Genomic DNA, 17,118 nt, shown 5'->3' with positions numbered 1-17,118 from the left:
TTCCCCCAGCAGCATCTCATGACACTACCACTACTACTACTACAACCCCCAGCCAGTGCATGTGTGTGCCAGCACAGAACCCGAACATGGCAGCTCAGCCCCCACCCTCCTCTCCAGCAACTACAGACACTGGACACCCCTAGAACAGAAAGGGAAAGATGGGGAGGGGGAACCACACGCAACCCAGCCCAGCGGAGGGAGGGAAGCCAGTGCTGGAGACCTGGGATATTGGCTGAGGAGGGTGATGAGTGGCGGGATGGACATTCCAGCCTCATACTTCTCCAACTCCGGGGGGGGGGGGGAAGGGTGACATCGCTCGGATGATTGTCCCAAAATGGATTCGAGAATGACAAATCTGATAATAACGGTATAACATTATCGCTTCGTAACAAATCCCACATAGGATACCCAACAAAAACTGTCCCTGACGCACACGAGTGGTCATGTTTCTCTAAATCAGGGGAAAGAAGACATTTTGGAGACAAATCAGGGGACCGAACCTGTAGACTTGGCTTGTTCATAAAAAATGTGGCCCCAACAAGATAGCTGTCCATTGTATCAATGAGAAACATAATACAAAAATAAATCTAAAGCAGAATATGACAGAAGATGTTGGTTGTTTCCAGTCAGCTTTGTGTAAAATACAGGAGTAAAGGTCACTTTATGTAAGCTAAACCTCCCACCCCGCTGATGTATAACATGGGGTCTCTTCTGAGGGTGAGGGGGGATTCTGAGATAGGGGTGTGGTATGGTGAAATTTCATTGCCTTACCCGCTTGGTCTCAGAGAGATATGCCAGTGCCAGAGAAGTCTGGTTGCTTCTTTCCCCTCCTCATACAGAACACGGTCCTGTCAAACATTTATGTGTATGGGAGGGGGGGGGGGGAAGAGTCAGGCTATTGTTTGCCTGAAAGTTATTGAAGGTTTATGGCCTCATTAGGACAGAAGATGTTGGTTGTTCCCAGTCATCTCTTTTTTTTTTTTTTTTTTTATTTATATGAAGGATCTTTTTAGAGGGTCAGGTATGGTGGAACTTCACTGCCCAACCCACTTGTTTTGAGAGAGATAAGCCACTACCAGAGCAGTCTGGCTGCTTCTTAGCCCTCCACACTCCATTTATGTTTAGGGGGGGACAGGAAAAATATATGTCAGCCAAACTATTGCTCTCCCAACAGTTAGGGCAGAAGATTTTGGTTGTTCCCAGCAACTTTATATAGAAAGTTGGAAAAAGAGAAATAGCGGACAGGCCTTACCAAGCTGTGGACTTCAGTCATTTATCAAAAACGTGGCCTTAACAAGATAGCTGTCAATTGTATCAATGGAAACATTATGCAACACCTTCAAGATAGAAATCTAAAGAAGAATATGACAGAAGATGTTTGTTGTTCCCAGTCAGCTTTGTGTAAAATACAGAGCAAGTATTTAGAGAAAGTTCAATAAAGGTAAAGAACTAACAGACCTTACCGAGCTGCAGACTTGGTGGCTCATTCACAGAACATATGGTCCCAACAAAATAGCTGTCAATTGTATCAATGGTAACAAAATACAGACCTAAAGAAAGAGGAGCGGCTGCACCTCACACCTATGGCCGACATTAATGCTTATCGGTTACATTTAAAAACCAACGCCAGGATATTGGTATATAATTTGATCAAACAATTTTGCCTCATGTACCGCATGCAGGTCTTCTGGCACACACGAGTCCCTACTCTAAAACAACACTGTGCTGGTCAGTGACCACCAACCCCACAAAGCAAGCACCAACAGCGGAGGGGGGGCCAGAGAATGGCCCTGCAATCCCACTGCCAAACTGTGGCCCCCCCTCCCATGTTGGGGCTTGCTTTGTGGGCTTGGCGGTCGCTGACTGACATGGTGGTGAGTTAGTGTAGAGACTCATGTGATCCAGTGGACCTGCACGTGGTACATGAGGCAATATGGTTTGATCAAATTATATACCAACATCCTGGCGTTGGTTTTCAAATGTAGCCGAGAGGCATTAGTGTCAGCCATAGGTGTGAGGTGCAGCGCTCCTCTTTCTCTAGGTCTGTAATAGTAACAAAGGTAACACAAATGCTTCAGGATAATAATGTAAAGCAGAATGCTATATAAGATGTTGGTTGTTCCCGGTCAGCTGTGTGCGAGATACAGGGCATGTATAGAGAAGATGGGATTGTTATAAAAGGAGAAAAAGGAACATATCACCGAGTGGGAATATAAAACTCATAGCAATACGCCTGGAAAATAATAAATTCTCAACACAACAAATAGGAAAGAAATGGGTGGAAACAGGAGTCAATGTCTGTGACAGAACTGCAAGAAACTGCTGAATAAAACTGGAGTTACATGCAGAAGCCGAGAAGAAAACAAGTATGAAAGGGACCGTGAAGGAGAATCTTGTAGGGTGGAGGATGGGAGGAAAGGGATATCACCGATCACCGATCTGCACCGGCCGAGGTGATGATGCTGGAACTTTTATCTCTACATAACATATAAGCGATCAGATTATTGCCATGTGAAATACGGCAATGTACTGCCACCAAGATTACAGACACATATAAGAGGCGACAGGTAAAAAGAAAATATGTAAAAGTATGCGGCAATCATGGCCAGGACAACACAAGACAACTACAATATGTCTTAGACCCTTTAAAATTACAGGGTTAACACAGTGTAAAATAAAAAGGTAAAAAAAGGTACAGGAATATAACTACTATAATACTGCTCCTATATACAGGAATATAACTACTATAATACTGCTCCTATATACAGGAATATAACTACTATAATACTGCTCCTATATACAGGAATATAACTACTATAATACTGCCCCTATATACAAGAATATAACTACTATAATACTGCTCCTATATACAAGAATATAACTACTATAATACTGCCCCCTATATACAGGAATATAACTACTATAATAATGGGTTTTGGTGGGGCTTTTTGGGTCTGGTCCTGTGACATTGGGGTTGCAGGGCCGTTCCATGGCCTCCCTTCCCTGCACGTGCACGCTTTGCGGGGTTGGCGGTCGCTGACCGACACGGTGTGGAGTTAGCGTAGGGACCCGTGTGGACCAGAGGACCTGCGCGGTGGTACACGGGGCAATATGGCTTGATCAATTCATATACAGACACTCTGGTGTTGATTTTTAATATAGGCCTAGCGGCATTAGTATCAGCCATAGATGGGATGTGCAGCCGTTCCATTCTCTCCAGTTCGTGTATAACTACTATAATACTGCTCCTATATACAGGAATATAACTACTATAATACTGCTCCTATATACAGGAATATAACTACTATAATACTGCTCCTATATACAGGAATATAACTACTATAATACTGCCCCTATATACAAGAATATAACTACTATAATACTGCTCCTATATACAAGAATATAACTACTATAATACTGCCCCCTATATACAGGAATATAACTACTATAATACTGCCCCCTATATACAAGAATATAACTACTATAATACTGCTCCTATATACAAGAATATAACTACTATAATACTGCCCCTATATACAGGAATATAACTACTATAATACTGCCCCCTATATACAGGAATATAACTACTATAATACTGCTCCTATATACAAGAATATAACTACTATAACACTGCTCCTATATACAGGAATATAACTACTATAATACTGCCCCTATATACAGGAATATAACTACTATAATACTGCTCCTATATACAGGAATATAACTACTATAATACTGCCCCCTATATACAGGAATATACTACTATAACACTGCGCCTATATATAAGAATATAACTACTATGGAGAGTCAGGTGGCAGGCACAGTTTTTGTCCCTATATACAGACCATGAGCTGCGTATCGAAATGCGAAGCTCCTGGCACCATAATTCATTGTGATACCAGAAGCTCTAAATCAATTTATATCTTTGCACTGCTGTACTGATACTGTACTGATACAGCCACGTGGCAGGGGTGACTCACTCTGAGGTTGAACTGCAGTTTCCTATCACAGTATGCAGGTCTGAATGGAGACATGATGGGGTAGTTACAAAGAACTGGTCCTGGCTTGAGGCCAGGGGAAGCTAAGGGACCCCTGTGAACTTTACCCCCACAGAATATCACTGAACCTCTCTCTCAAAAGCTGCAAAGGGTAAAGGGTAGATCCTTCAGGCAGGGGAGACCAGAACTTCTGTCCCTGCAGCAACAAGTAAAACATCCTAACTCTGCGCCCCCATTATTACTATATGGAAGGCACTCTGGGGGCATTATTACTATATGGAAGGCACTCTGGGGGCATTATTACTATATGGAAGGCACTCTGGGGGCATTATTACTATATGGACACACAGCAGGGGCATTGTTACTATATGAGGGCACAGCATGGGGCATTATTACTATATGGGGACACAGCAGGGGACATTACTACTATATGAGGGTGCCCAGTAGGGGACATTTTACAATGGAGGAGGCATTATTACTACGGGGCACAACACTGCAGGGGATCCTACATACAGGGGGCATCCCACATACCTACTGACTTTAATGCACATGACACAAAAAAGTGGAAGTTGTAAAAGTGCGGAGCCTAAGATGTTTGTCTGGCAGGTTCAAAAGAGATGAATTGTCGCTGCAAGAAACGTCATGGAGGCCTGGGCCAGATGGAGAGGAAAAGGAAAGTGATGCCTCAGATCAAAGAAGACGTCACCTGTGAGTCACTGAATGACTTTTGAAAGGTTGGGTAACTGTGCCATAATACACACACTGCTTCTTTCTAGCAACAACCCAAATAAATCACTTAGGAAAAGGAGGGGGGGGGGGGGGGGGCGCTTTTATCAAGATTCGCCCTGTAGTCAAAATTACCTAGAAACTGCCCTGTGCAGGGTCCAGGGTTGAAGTGTTGCCTTCTCGGCCTCCGAACACACATACAATGTTTCAACTTCAGTCTGCCATAGACTTGTATTGATTTTTTTTTATACAAGTCTAAGGGAATCTCACAGCAACAATGGAAAAACTACCAGCTTCTAAGCTTCTTGTGTCATAGCTCGGCTTTCTATTAACCCCTTCAGAGTATGGTGCAGGTACAGTGCAATTACAGTGAGCATAACAAGATACATTACATAGCAAAGTTCAATACTACAACACAGTACAAGTGTGCACAACACAACAACACAGTGCAAGTTAAAGGAATAGTCCAGGGATTTGGAAAATCCATCAGCCGGAAGGGGCAGGGGGGAATTTGATAACAAGCACGAACTTACCTCTCCCTGTGCCTGCGGCGAGCATCGGGACGGGCCTTGGGACCCCCACCAGCATCTCTATGGTGTACACGTCACAACACCACTCTAGTCACTGACTGGCTGAGTGGCTAGTCCATCACCCAGGACGTGAATTTTCCCCCACGTCGTGGGAAAATTACTTCTGACGGGGGTCCCGAGGCCAGTCACATCGCTCACTGCGGGAACTGGGAGAGGTAAGTTAAAATCCCCAAACTTCTCCTTTAACCCTTGAAAGTACAATAAAGTGAGATAGTGATGGCCGTCCATTATAGGGAATGTCCGTAAATGTCCGTGATGAAAGGTACCCTCACTCCACTCGCACGCAGCCCTTCATTCAAGTTTTTCTTATACAGTAATGAAGCTTTACTCTCATTGATCTGGGGAGGAAACGGTTTACATACGCAGAAATGCGATGGTGGGCGCTGTAATCCCTACAGTCACATGTAATATCGGAGAATGACCCCCAAAGGACAAAAAAATCATTCTACTAATTCACGAACATGAAAGGCGTCGAGAGATCAGAGACCTGTGATTATATCAGCGCAGAGCGCGGCGCTGGAGACCTAATAACCATCATTTACCATTGAATATTCGGCAGATCTCACGCTGTTCTACAATTTCAAGGTATTAAGGTGTTATTAAGACAAGGATCTTTTAACATGCCAGTCAGCGGAGCAGCCATGGCGCCCAGCAGCTGGCGAATTAGGGAACGCTCTGATATAAAGACGGTTATTACAGAGCATTGATAGCGCCGCGCGCACAGTGGGCACAGCCGCGCCGCTCTGATCACACACGGCACGTGGCGCTGTCTACCAGGGAAAGCGCAGAGTCCTCCAGGGTCAGGGAAGCCACCATTATACAGAGGTAGTGTGTGTATACAGTACAGGAGTCCCACATGCAGCTAGCGGCAGTACATGAGTCCCACATGCAGCGAGCGGCAGTACATGAGTCCCACATGCAGCGAGCGGCAGTACAGGAGTCCCACATGCAGCGAGCGGCAGTACATGAGTCCCACATGCAGTGAGCGGAAGTACAGGAGTCCCTCATGCAGCGAGCGGCAGTACAGGAGTCCCACATGCAGCGAGCGGCAGTACAGGAGTCTCACATGCAGCGAGCGGCAGTACAGGAGTCTCACATGCAGCGAGCTGCAGTGCAGGAGTCCCACATGCAGCAAGCGGCAGTACAGGAGTCCCACATGCAGCGAGCGGCAGTACAGGAGTCCCACATGCAGCGAGCGGCAGTACAGGAGTCCCACATGCAGCGAGCGGCAGTACAGGAGTCCCACATGCAGTGAGCGGCAGTACAGGAGTCCCACATGCAGCGAGCGGCAGTACAGGAGTCCCACATGCAGTGAGTGGCAGTACAGAAGTCCCACATGCAGCGAGCTGCAGTGCAGGAGTCCCACATGCAGCGAGTGGCAGTACAGGAGTCCCACATGCAGCGAGCAGCAGTACGGGAGTCCCACATGCAGCGAGCGGCAGTACAGGAGTCCCACATGCAGCGAGCGGCAGTACAGGAGTCCCACATGCAGCGAGCGGCAGTACGGGAGTCCCACATGCAGCGAGCAGCAGTACGGGGACGCGTCTCTCAGAGCCCATTGTGATTCTCCTCAGGGTAATTGATGTAATAATTTTAATTACAGTTGTCAGTGTGTCAGGCCGGTTATTACCATGCTGAGAGCCGCCGATCCCCGCGTCTATTACACTTTACTATAACGCTTCTAATTAATGGCTGGAAACACGGCGGCTGCGGCTTAATATGAGAGGATGGTATATTATAATAGCGCAAAATACCTGCTGAAAGTCCATGTGTGATGAGTGTGAGGGAAACACGTCCAAATGCACAAGCCAGAATAGGAGCCATAAGCAGCATCTACCGCCTACCTGCTGATGGTTTCCAGCCTGCACATGGCGACTCTGTACCCACAATCTGTCCCCCCATACCGCTTGTACCTTCGGATAGCTGTTGTTAATCCAAGATCTGTCCTGGTGTCCGTTCGGCAGGTGATGCAGTTATTGTCCTAAAAAACTACTTTTAAACTTAAAGCCCTGTGTCAATTTGGCAAGGCCTAGAGCATGGGTCTCCAAGAAGTGACATCACCATGTTATCCAGGAGGTGACATCACCATGTTATCCAGGAAGTGACATCACCATGTTATCCAGGAAGTGACATCACCATGTTATCCAGGAAGTGACATCACCATGTTATCCAGGAAGTGACATCACCATGTTATCCAGGAAGTAAAGCCTTGATGCAGTAGTAAGTGCAGGGAGAAAAGCACTTTATAAGCATTTCCCGTAATAAGTGTATATTGGGGATTTGTATAACTTTTGGGGGGCAATACAATACTTTCATAAAAACTTTTGCTGGACTTCTCCTTTAATTTAGGATCTGATCTAAGGTTTTAGTTTCATCTCTGATCTTGGGTCTGGTTTTGGAGTCAGAATTAGTTTAGGGTTCTGAATTTAGGGGGGGGGGTCTATCTAAATGTAGGGCGTCTGCCCTTCATTTATTTTAGGAGCTGGGCTCTGAATGTGTGTTGCTCTAGTGCAGGGAATAGTGAGGAGGGAATCCAGAAAGGTCTCCAGCAGAAACTCTGCAGTCATCACTAGAAGTCGCCCTGGGGGTCCGGGCCAGACTGAGGAGGACAGGAGGATCTGCGCATCAGATCGGTGCTGAATTCTCCTGTATATTTACACACACACATTTGTAACACTGCGTGGGTCTAGCACTGATCCCAGTTACATATATTTATTGCATCAGTCACAATTTATTCAATGATTCTCACGTGGTTTATTGTACAATGTGCATGATCCTTTTCATTGAGCGTCCATACACGTACCATGCTAGTTCAGAAAATAGACTATGAATTTGTTCTTCCCTTTTAGATGTGAAGTTTTCATGTGATTCTATTCAGACTCCAATTTATAATGCCCTGTGGAGCCAGTGTGGACATAGAATCTGACCACTGTATGGCGGTATTACAGATTATTTATGTGTTACTATAGTGGTTGCCTACACCTTTTCCTGACTGAAAGATCTCAACTGTGAATAGTGGAAGTGTGCAGTGTGATACTATCACGGAGTATGGATAGTGGAACAAAGGGACATATAAAAATGTATATACTCAGAGGTGGACTTATCGCCTGTTCAGACCCCAAGCTAGTGGGACCCCTGCGTCCCTGTGAATGGCCAGTGCACCTCTACAGGGCCATCCCACCTGTCCCGGATGCCCGAGTGAGTGCATCATCCAATATTGTGTGAGCGCTTTTAAGGTGCACACACAATTGACTGGTGCTGACACCAGATATTTGCTCTTGATATACTGGTGATTTGGTCTTTCTATACAGGACTTGGTCGGTGACAGTATGGCAGTTATATGTATGGTCATGATATTTGCTCTCGATATACTGGCAATTTGGTAGTTTTATTGTTCTTGTAGTTAAGTATACAGCGTTATTCTGCATGGAAAGTCGGCTTCTCTATTTTAATGTAGGTAAGTGTGGAGAGCGGGCCCCAAGCTACTCCAGTCCGACAATGTCTGCAGCCTTCAGGATATGCTGGAGTACAAAAGGTGAAAGTACAACTCCCAGCATACCCCAAGAGCCTGATAGGTGTAGGGTATTCTGAGAGTAGTAGTTAACGCTTGTTATTCACAGACACAGATCAGTCCAGGATGGGGCCGAGTCAGCGTGTTGCTTCCCACCAGTTCTTCCCTGGTGGGCCCCCAGTATCAGTTCCGCAGGTCGGCCCCCAGATACCCCAGTCAGACATTGGGGCCTGCGCAGACATCATCCTGGATATCTAGGCAATTTATATTCATCTTTGTACGTTCTATTAAGGCAGCAGGGATGCAGGGTGATTAGATTTTGGGGTAGGGGCCCCCTGAAGTCTGTGTCCGTCCCTGTATATAATGTATACACCTGCAGTCACATCAGCACAGCCCCTATATAAGTCCCTGGTGTGAGAGCAATCAGCAGGAAACAGCTGCCCGGGCACACGCCTGCACAGCCCTCTCCTCCCCCTCCCTGCTCCAAGCTTCCTATGGAATAAAGTTCTGGCTGCTGGTGAGAGCTGCTCTGTCCCTCCATTATATACAGTATATATATATATATACCTTCTATACTGCTAGGTATACCATCAGCAGCACAGGACACCTATACATCATTTATACCCCAGCAGTGACCTCAGCACAGTCCTGCTATACTATCTGACCTCAGCAGCACAGTCCTGCTATACTATCTGACCTCAGCAGCACAGTCCTGCTATACTATGTGACCTCAGCACAGTCCTGCTATACTATCTGACCTCAGCAAAGTCCTGCTATACTATCTGACCTCAGCAGCACAGTCTTGCTATACTATCTGACCTCAGCAGCAGCACAGTCCTGCTATACTATCTGACCTCAGCAGCAGCACAGTCCTGCTATACTATCTGACCTCAGCAGCACAGTCCTGCTATACTATCTGACCTCAGCAGCACAGTCCTGCTATACTATATGACCTCAGCAGCACAGTCCTGCTATACTATATGACCTCAGCAGCACAGTCCTGCTATACTAACTGACCTCAGCAGCAGCACAGTCCTGCTATACTATCTGACCTCAGCAGCAGCACAGTCCTGCTATACTATCTGACCTCAGCAGCAGCACAGTCCTGCTATACTATCCGACCTCAGCACAGTCCTGCTATACTATCTGACCTCAGCAGAGTCCTGCTATATTATCTGACCTCAGCAGCAGCACAGTCCTACTATATTATCTGAACTCAGCACAGTCCTGCTATACTATCTGACCTCAGCACAGTCCTGCTATACTATCGGACCTCAGCAGCAGCACAGTCCTGCTATACTATCTGACCTCAGCAGCACAGTCCTGCTATACTATCTGACCTCAGCACAGTCCTGCTATACTATCTGACCTCAGCAGCAGTACAGTCCTGCTATACTATCTGACCTCAGCAGCACAGTCCTGCTATACTATCTGACCTCAGCAGCAGCACAGTCCTGCTATACTATCTGACCTCAGCAGCAGCACAGTCCTGCTATACTATCTGACCTCAGCAGCACAGTCCTGCTATACTATCTGACCTCAGCAGCACAGTCCTGCTATACTATCTGACCTCAGCAGCACAGTCCTGCTATACTATCTGACCTCAGCAGCACAGTCCTGCTATACTATATGACCTCAGCAGCAGCACAGTCCTGCTATACTATCTGACCTCAGCAGCAGCACAGTCCTGCTATACCATCTGACCTCAGCACAGTCCTGCTATACTATCTGACCTCCGCAGCACAGTCCTGCTATACTATCTGACCTCAGCAGCACAGTCCTGCTATACTATCTGACCTCCGCAGCACAGTCCTGCTATACTATCTGACCTCAGCAGCAGCACAGTCCTGCTATACTATCTGACCTCAGCAGCAGCACAGTCCTGCTATACCATCTGACCTCAGCACAGTCCTGCTATACTATCTGACCTCAGCAGCAGCACAGTCCTGCTATACTATCTGACCTCAGCAGCACAGTCCTGCTATACTATCTGACCTCAGCAGCAGCACAGTCCTGCTATACTATTTCACCTCAGCAGCAGCACAGTCCTGCTATACCATCTGACCTCAGCACAGACAGTCCTGCTATACTATCTGACCTCAGCAGCAGCACAGTCCTGCTATACTATCTGACCTCAGCAGCAGCACAGTCCTGCTATACTATCTGACCTCGGCAGCAGCACAGTCCTGCTATACTATCTGACCTCAGCACAGTCCTGCTATACTATCTGACCTCAGCAGCAGCACAGTCCTGCTATACTATCTGACCTCAGCAGCAGCACAGTCCTGCTATACTATCTGACCTCAGCAGCAGCACCGTCCTGCTATACTATCTGACCTCAGCAGCACAGTCCTGCTATACTATCTGACCTCAGCAGCAGCACCGTCCTGCTATACTATCTGACCTCAGCAGCACAGTCCTGCTATACTATATGACCTCAGCACAGTCCTGCTATACCATCTGACCTCAGCAGCAGCACAGTCCTGCTATACTATCTGACCTCCGCAGCACAGTCCTGCTATACTATCTGACCTCAGCAGCAGCACAGTCCTGCTATACTATCTGACCTCAGCAGCACAGTCCTGCTATACTATCTGACCTCAGCAGCAGCACAGTCCTGCTATACTATCTGACCTCAGCAGCAGTCTTGCTATACTATATGACCTCAGCAGCAGCGCAGTCCTGCTATACTCTCTGACCTCAGCAGCAGCGCAGTCCTGCTATACTATCTGACCTCAGCAGCAGCACAGTCCTGCTATACTCTCTGACCTCAGCAGCAGCGCAGTCCTGCTATACTATCTGACCTCAGCAGCACAGTCCTGCTATACTATCTGACCTCAGAAGCAGCACAGTCCTGCTATACTATCTGACCTCAGCAGCAGCACAGTCCTGCTATACTATCTGACCTCAGCAGCAGCACAGTCCTGCTATACTATCTGACCTCAGCAGCAGCACAGTCCTGCTATACTATCTGACCACAGCAGCAGCACAGTCCTGCTATACTATCTGACCTCAGCAGCAGCACAGTCCTGCTATACTATCTGACCTCAGCAGCAGCACAGTCCTGCTATACTATCTGACCTCAGCACAGTCCTGCTATACTATCTGACCTCAGCACAGTCCTGCTATACTATATGACCTCAGCAGCAGTCCTGCTATACTATCTGACCTCAGCAGCAGCACAGTCCTGCTATACTATCTGACCTCAGCAGCAGCACAGTCCTGCTATACTATCTGACCTCCGCAGCACAGTCCTGCTATACTATCTGACCTCAGCAGCAGCACAGTCCTGCTATACTATCTGACCTCAGCAGCACAGTCCTGCTATACTATCTGACCTCAGCAGCAGCACAGTCCTGCTATACTATCTGACCTCAGCAGCAGCACAGTCCTGCTATACTATCTGACCTCAGCAGCAGCACAGTCCTGCTATACTATCTGACCTCAGCAGCAGCACAGTCCTGCTATACTCTCTGACCTCAGCAGCAGCGCAGTCCTGCTATACTATCTGACCTCAGAAGCAGCACAGTCCTGCTATACTATCTGACCTCAGCAGCAGCACAGTCCTGCTATACTATCTGACCTCAGCAGCAGCACAGTCCTGCTATACTATCTGACCTCAGCAGCAGCACAGTCCTGCTATACTATCTGACCTCAGCACAGTCCTGCTATACTATCTGACCTCAGCACAGTCCTGCTATACTATCTGACCTCAGCACAGTCCTGCTATACTATCTGACCTCAGCAGCAGTCCTGCTATACTATCTGACCTCAGCAGCAGCACAGTCCTGCTATACTATATGACCTCAGCAGCACAGTCCTGCTATACTATCTGACCTCCGCAGCACAGTCCTGCTATACTATCTGACCTCAGCACAGTCCTGCTATACTATCTGACCTCAGCAGCAGCACAGTCCTGCTATACTATCTGACCTCAGCAGCACAGTCCTGCTATACTATCTGACCTCAGCAGCAGCACAGTCCTGCTATACTATCTGACCTCAGCAGCAGCACAGTCCTGCTATACTATCTGACCTCCGCAGCACAGTCCTGCTATACTATCTGACCTCAGCAGCAGCACAGTCCTGCTATACTATTTGACCTCAGCAGCACAGTCCTGCTATACTATCTGACCTCAGCAGCAGCACAGTCCTGCTATACTATCTGACCTCAGCAGCAGCACAGTCCTGCTATACTATTTGACCTCAGCAGCACAGTCCTGCTATACTATTTGACCTCAGCAGCACAGTCCTGCTATACTATCTGACCTCAGCAGCAGCACAGTCCTGCTATACTATCTGACCTCAGCAGCAGCACAGTCCTGCTATACTCTCTGACCTCAGCAGCAGCGCAGTCCTGCTATACTATCTGACCTCAGCAGCACAGTCCTGCTATACTATCTGACCTCTGAAGCAGCACAGTCCTGCTATACTATCTGACCTCAGCAGCAGCACAGTCCTGCTATACTATCTGACCTCAGCAGCAGCACAGTCCTGCTATACTATCTGACCTCAGCAGCAGCACAGTCCTGCTATACTATCTGACCTCAGCAGCAGCACAGTCCTGCTATACTATCTGACCTCAGCACAGTCCTGCTATACTATCTGACCTCAGCACAGTCCTGCTATACTATATGACCTCAGCAGCAGTCCTGCTATACTATCTGACCTCAGCAGCAGCACAGTCCTGCTATACTCTCTGACCTCAGCAGCAGCGCAGTCCTGCTATACTATCTGACCTCAGAAGCAGCACAGTCCTGCTATACTATCTGACCTCAGCAGCAGCACAGTCCTGCTATACTATCTGACCTCAGCAGCAGCACAGTCCTGCTATACTATCTGACCTCAGCAGCAGCACAGTCCTGCTATACTATCTGACCTCAGCACAGTCCTGCTATACTATCTGACCTCAGCAGCAGCACAGTCCTGCTATACTATATGACCTCAGCAGCAGCACAGTCCTGCTATACTATCTGACCTCAGCAGCAGCACAGTCCTGCTATACTATCTGACCTCAGCAGCAGCACAGTCCTGCTATACTATCTGACCTCGGCAGCACAGTCCTGCTATACTATCTGACCTCAGCAGCAGCACAGTCCTGCTATACTATCTGACCTCAGCACAGTCCTGCTATACTATCTGACCTCAGCAGCAGCAGTCCTGCTATACTATCTGACCTCAGCAGCAGCAGTCCTGCTATACTATCTGACCTCCGCAGCACAGTCCTGCTATACTATCTGACCTCAGCAGCAGCACAGTCCTGCTATACTATCTGACCTCAGCAGCACAGTCCTGCTATACTATCTGACCTCAGCAGCAGCACAGTCCTGCTATACTATCTGACCTCAGCAGCAGCACAGTCCTGCTATACTATCTGACCTCAGCAGCAGCACAGTCCTGCTATACTATCTGACCTCAGCAGCAGCACAGTCCTGCTATACTATCTGACCTCAGCAGCAGCACAGTCCTGCTATACTATCTGACCTCAGCAGCAGCACAGTCCTGCTATACTATCTGACCTCAGCAGCAGCACAGTCCTGCTATACTATCTGACCTCAGCAGCAGCACAGTCCTGCTATACTATCTGACCTCAGCAGCAGCACAGTCCTGCTATACTATCTGATGTCAGCAGCAGCACAGTCCTGCTATATTATCTGACCTCAGCACAGTCCTGCTATGCTATCTGGCCTCAGCACAGTCCTGCTATGCTATCTGGCATCTGGCCTCAGCACAGTCTTGCTATACTATATGACCTCAGCACAGTCCTGCTATACTATATGACCTCAGCACAGTCCTGCTATACTATCTGACCTCAGCACAGTCCTGCTATACTATCTGACCTCAGCACAGTCCTGCTATACTATCTGACCTCAGCACAGTCCTGCTATACTATCTGACCTCAGCACAGTCCTGCTATACTATCTGACCTCAGCACAGTCCTGCTATACTGTCTGACCTCAGAAGCAGCACAGTCCTGCTATACTATCTGACCTCAGCAGCAGCACAGTCCTGCTATACTATCTGACCTCAGCAGCAGCACAGTCCTGCTATACTATCTGACTTCAGCAGCACAGTCCTGCTATACTATCTGACCTCAGCAGCACAGTCTTGCTATACTATATGACCTCAGCACAGTTCTGCTATACTATCTGACCTCAGAAGCAGCACAGTCCTGCTATACTATCTGACCTCAGCAGCAGCACAGTCCTGCTATACTATCTGACCTCAGCACAGTCCTGCTATGCTATCTGGCCTCAGCACAGTCCTGCTATGCTATCTGGCATCTGGCCTCAGCACAGTCTTGCTATACTATATGACCTCAGCACAGTCCTGCTATACTATATGACCTCAGCACAGTCCTGCTATACTATCTGACCTCAGCACAGTCCTGCTATACTATCTGACCTCAGCACAGTCCTGCTATACTATCTGACCTCAGCACAGTCCTGCTATACTATCTGACCTCAGCACAGTCCTGCTATACTATCTGACCTCAGCACAGTCCTGCTATACTGTCTGACCTCAGAAGCAGCACAGTCCTGCTATACTATCTGACCTCAGCAGCAGCACAGTCCTGCTATACTATCTGACCTCAGCAGCACAGTCCTGCTATACTATCTGACTTCAGCAGCACAGTCCTGCTATACTATCTGACCTCAGCAGCACAGTCTTGCTATACTATATGACCTCAGCACAGTTCTGCTATACTATCTGACCTCAGAAGCAGCACAGTCCTGCTATACTATCTGACCTCAGCAGCAGCACAGTCCTGCTATACTATCTGACCTCAGCAGCAGCACAGTCCTGCTATACCATCTGACCTCAGCAGCACAGTCCTGCTATAGTATCTGACCTCAGCAGCACAGTCCTGCTTTACTATCTGACCTCAGCAGCAGCACAGTCCTGCTATACTATCTGACCTCAGCAGCAGCACAGTCCTGCTATACTATCTGACCTCAGCAGCAGCACAGTCCTGCTATACTATCTGACCTCAGCAGCACAGTCCTGCTATACTATCTGACCTCAGCAGCAGCACAGTCCTGCTATACTATCTGACCTCAGCAGCAGCACAGTCCTGCTATACTATCTGACCTCAGCAGCACAGTCCTGCTATACTATCTGACCTCAGCAGCAGCACAGTCCTGCTATACTATCTGACCTCAGCACAGTCCTGCTATACTATCTGACCTCAGCACAGTCCTGCTATACTATCTGACCTCAGCACAGTCCTGCTATACTATCTGACCTCAGCAGCACAGTCCTGCTATACTATATGACCTCAGCACAGTCCTGCTATACTATCTGACCTCAGCAGCACAGTCCTGCTATACTATCTGACCTCAGCACAGTCCTGCTATACTATCTGACCTCAGCAGCACAGTCCTGCTATACTATCTGACCTCAGCAGCAGCACAGTCCTGCTATACTATCTGACCTCAGCAGCACAGTCCTGCTATACTATCTGACCTCAGCAGCAGCACAGTCCTGCTATACTATCTGACCTCAGCAGCACAGTCCTGCTATACTATCTGACCTCAGCAGCAGCACAGTCTTGCTATACTATCTGACCTCAGCAGCAGCACAGTCCTGCTATACTACCTGACCTCAGCAGCACAGTCCTGCTATACTATCTGACCTCAGCACAGTCCTGCTATACTATCTGACCTCAGCAGCACAGTCCTGCTATACTATCTGACCTCAGCAGCAGCACAGTCCTGCTATACTACCTGACCTCAGCAGCACAGTCCTGCTATACTATCTGACCTCAGCAGCAGCACAGTCCTGCTATACTATCTGACCTCAGCAGCACAGTCCTGCTATACTATCTGACCTCAGCACAGTCCTGCTATACTATCTGACCTCAGCACAGTCCTGCTATACTATCTGACCTCAGCAGCACAGTCCTGCTATACTATATGACCTCAGCACAGTCCTGCTATACTATCTGACCTCAGCAGCACAGTCCTGCTATACTATCTGACCTCAGCACAGTCCTGCTATACTATCTGACCTCAGCAGCACAGTCCTGCTATACTATCTGACCTCAGCAGCAGCACAGTCCTGCTATACTACCTGACCTCAGCAGCACAGTCCTGCTATACTATCTGACCTCAGCAGCAGCACAGTCCTGCTATACTATCTGACCTCAGCAGCACAGTCCTGCTATACTATCTGACCTCAGCAGCAGCACAGTCTTGCTATACTATCTGACCTCAGCAGCAGCACAGTCCTGCTATACTACCTGACCTCAGCAGCACAGTCCTGCTATACTATCTGACCTCAGCACAGTCCTG

At 47.9% G+C, this 17,118-nt stretch overlaps 1 protein-coding gene across 1 annotated transcript in view; it reads left to right on the top strand.

The window, feature by feature from the left end:
* POF1B (POF1B actin binding protein) overlaps positions 1-17,118 on the top strand; it is a 482,431-nt gene that overhangs the window by 432,144 nt on the left and 33,169 nt on the right. The window lies entirely within an intron of this gene.

This window comes from Dendropsophus ebraccatus, chromosome 10 (genome assembly GCF_027789765.1).
Source record: "Dendropsophus ebraccatus isolate aDenEbr1 chromosome 10, aDenEbr1.pat, whole genome shotgun sequence".
Taxonomy (NCBI): Eukaryota; Metazoa; Chordata; class Amphibia; order Anura; family Hylidae; genus Dendropsophus; species Dendropsophus ebraccatus.
This window is presented reverse-complemented; position numbering and strand designations above follow the sequence as displayed.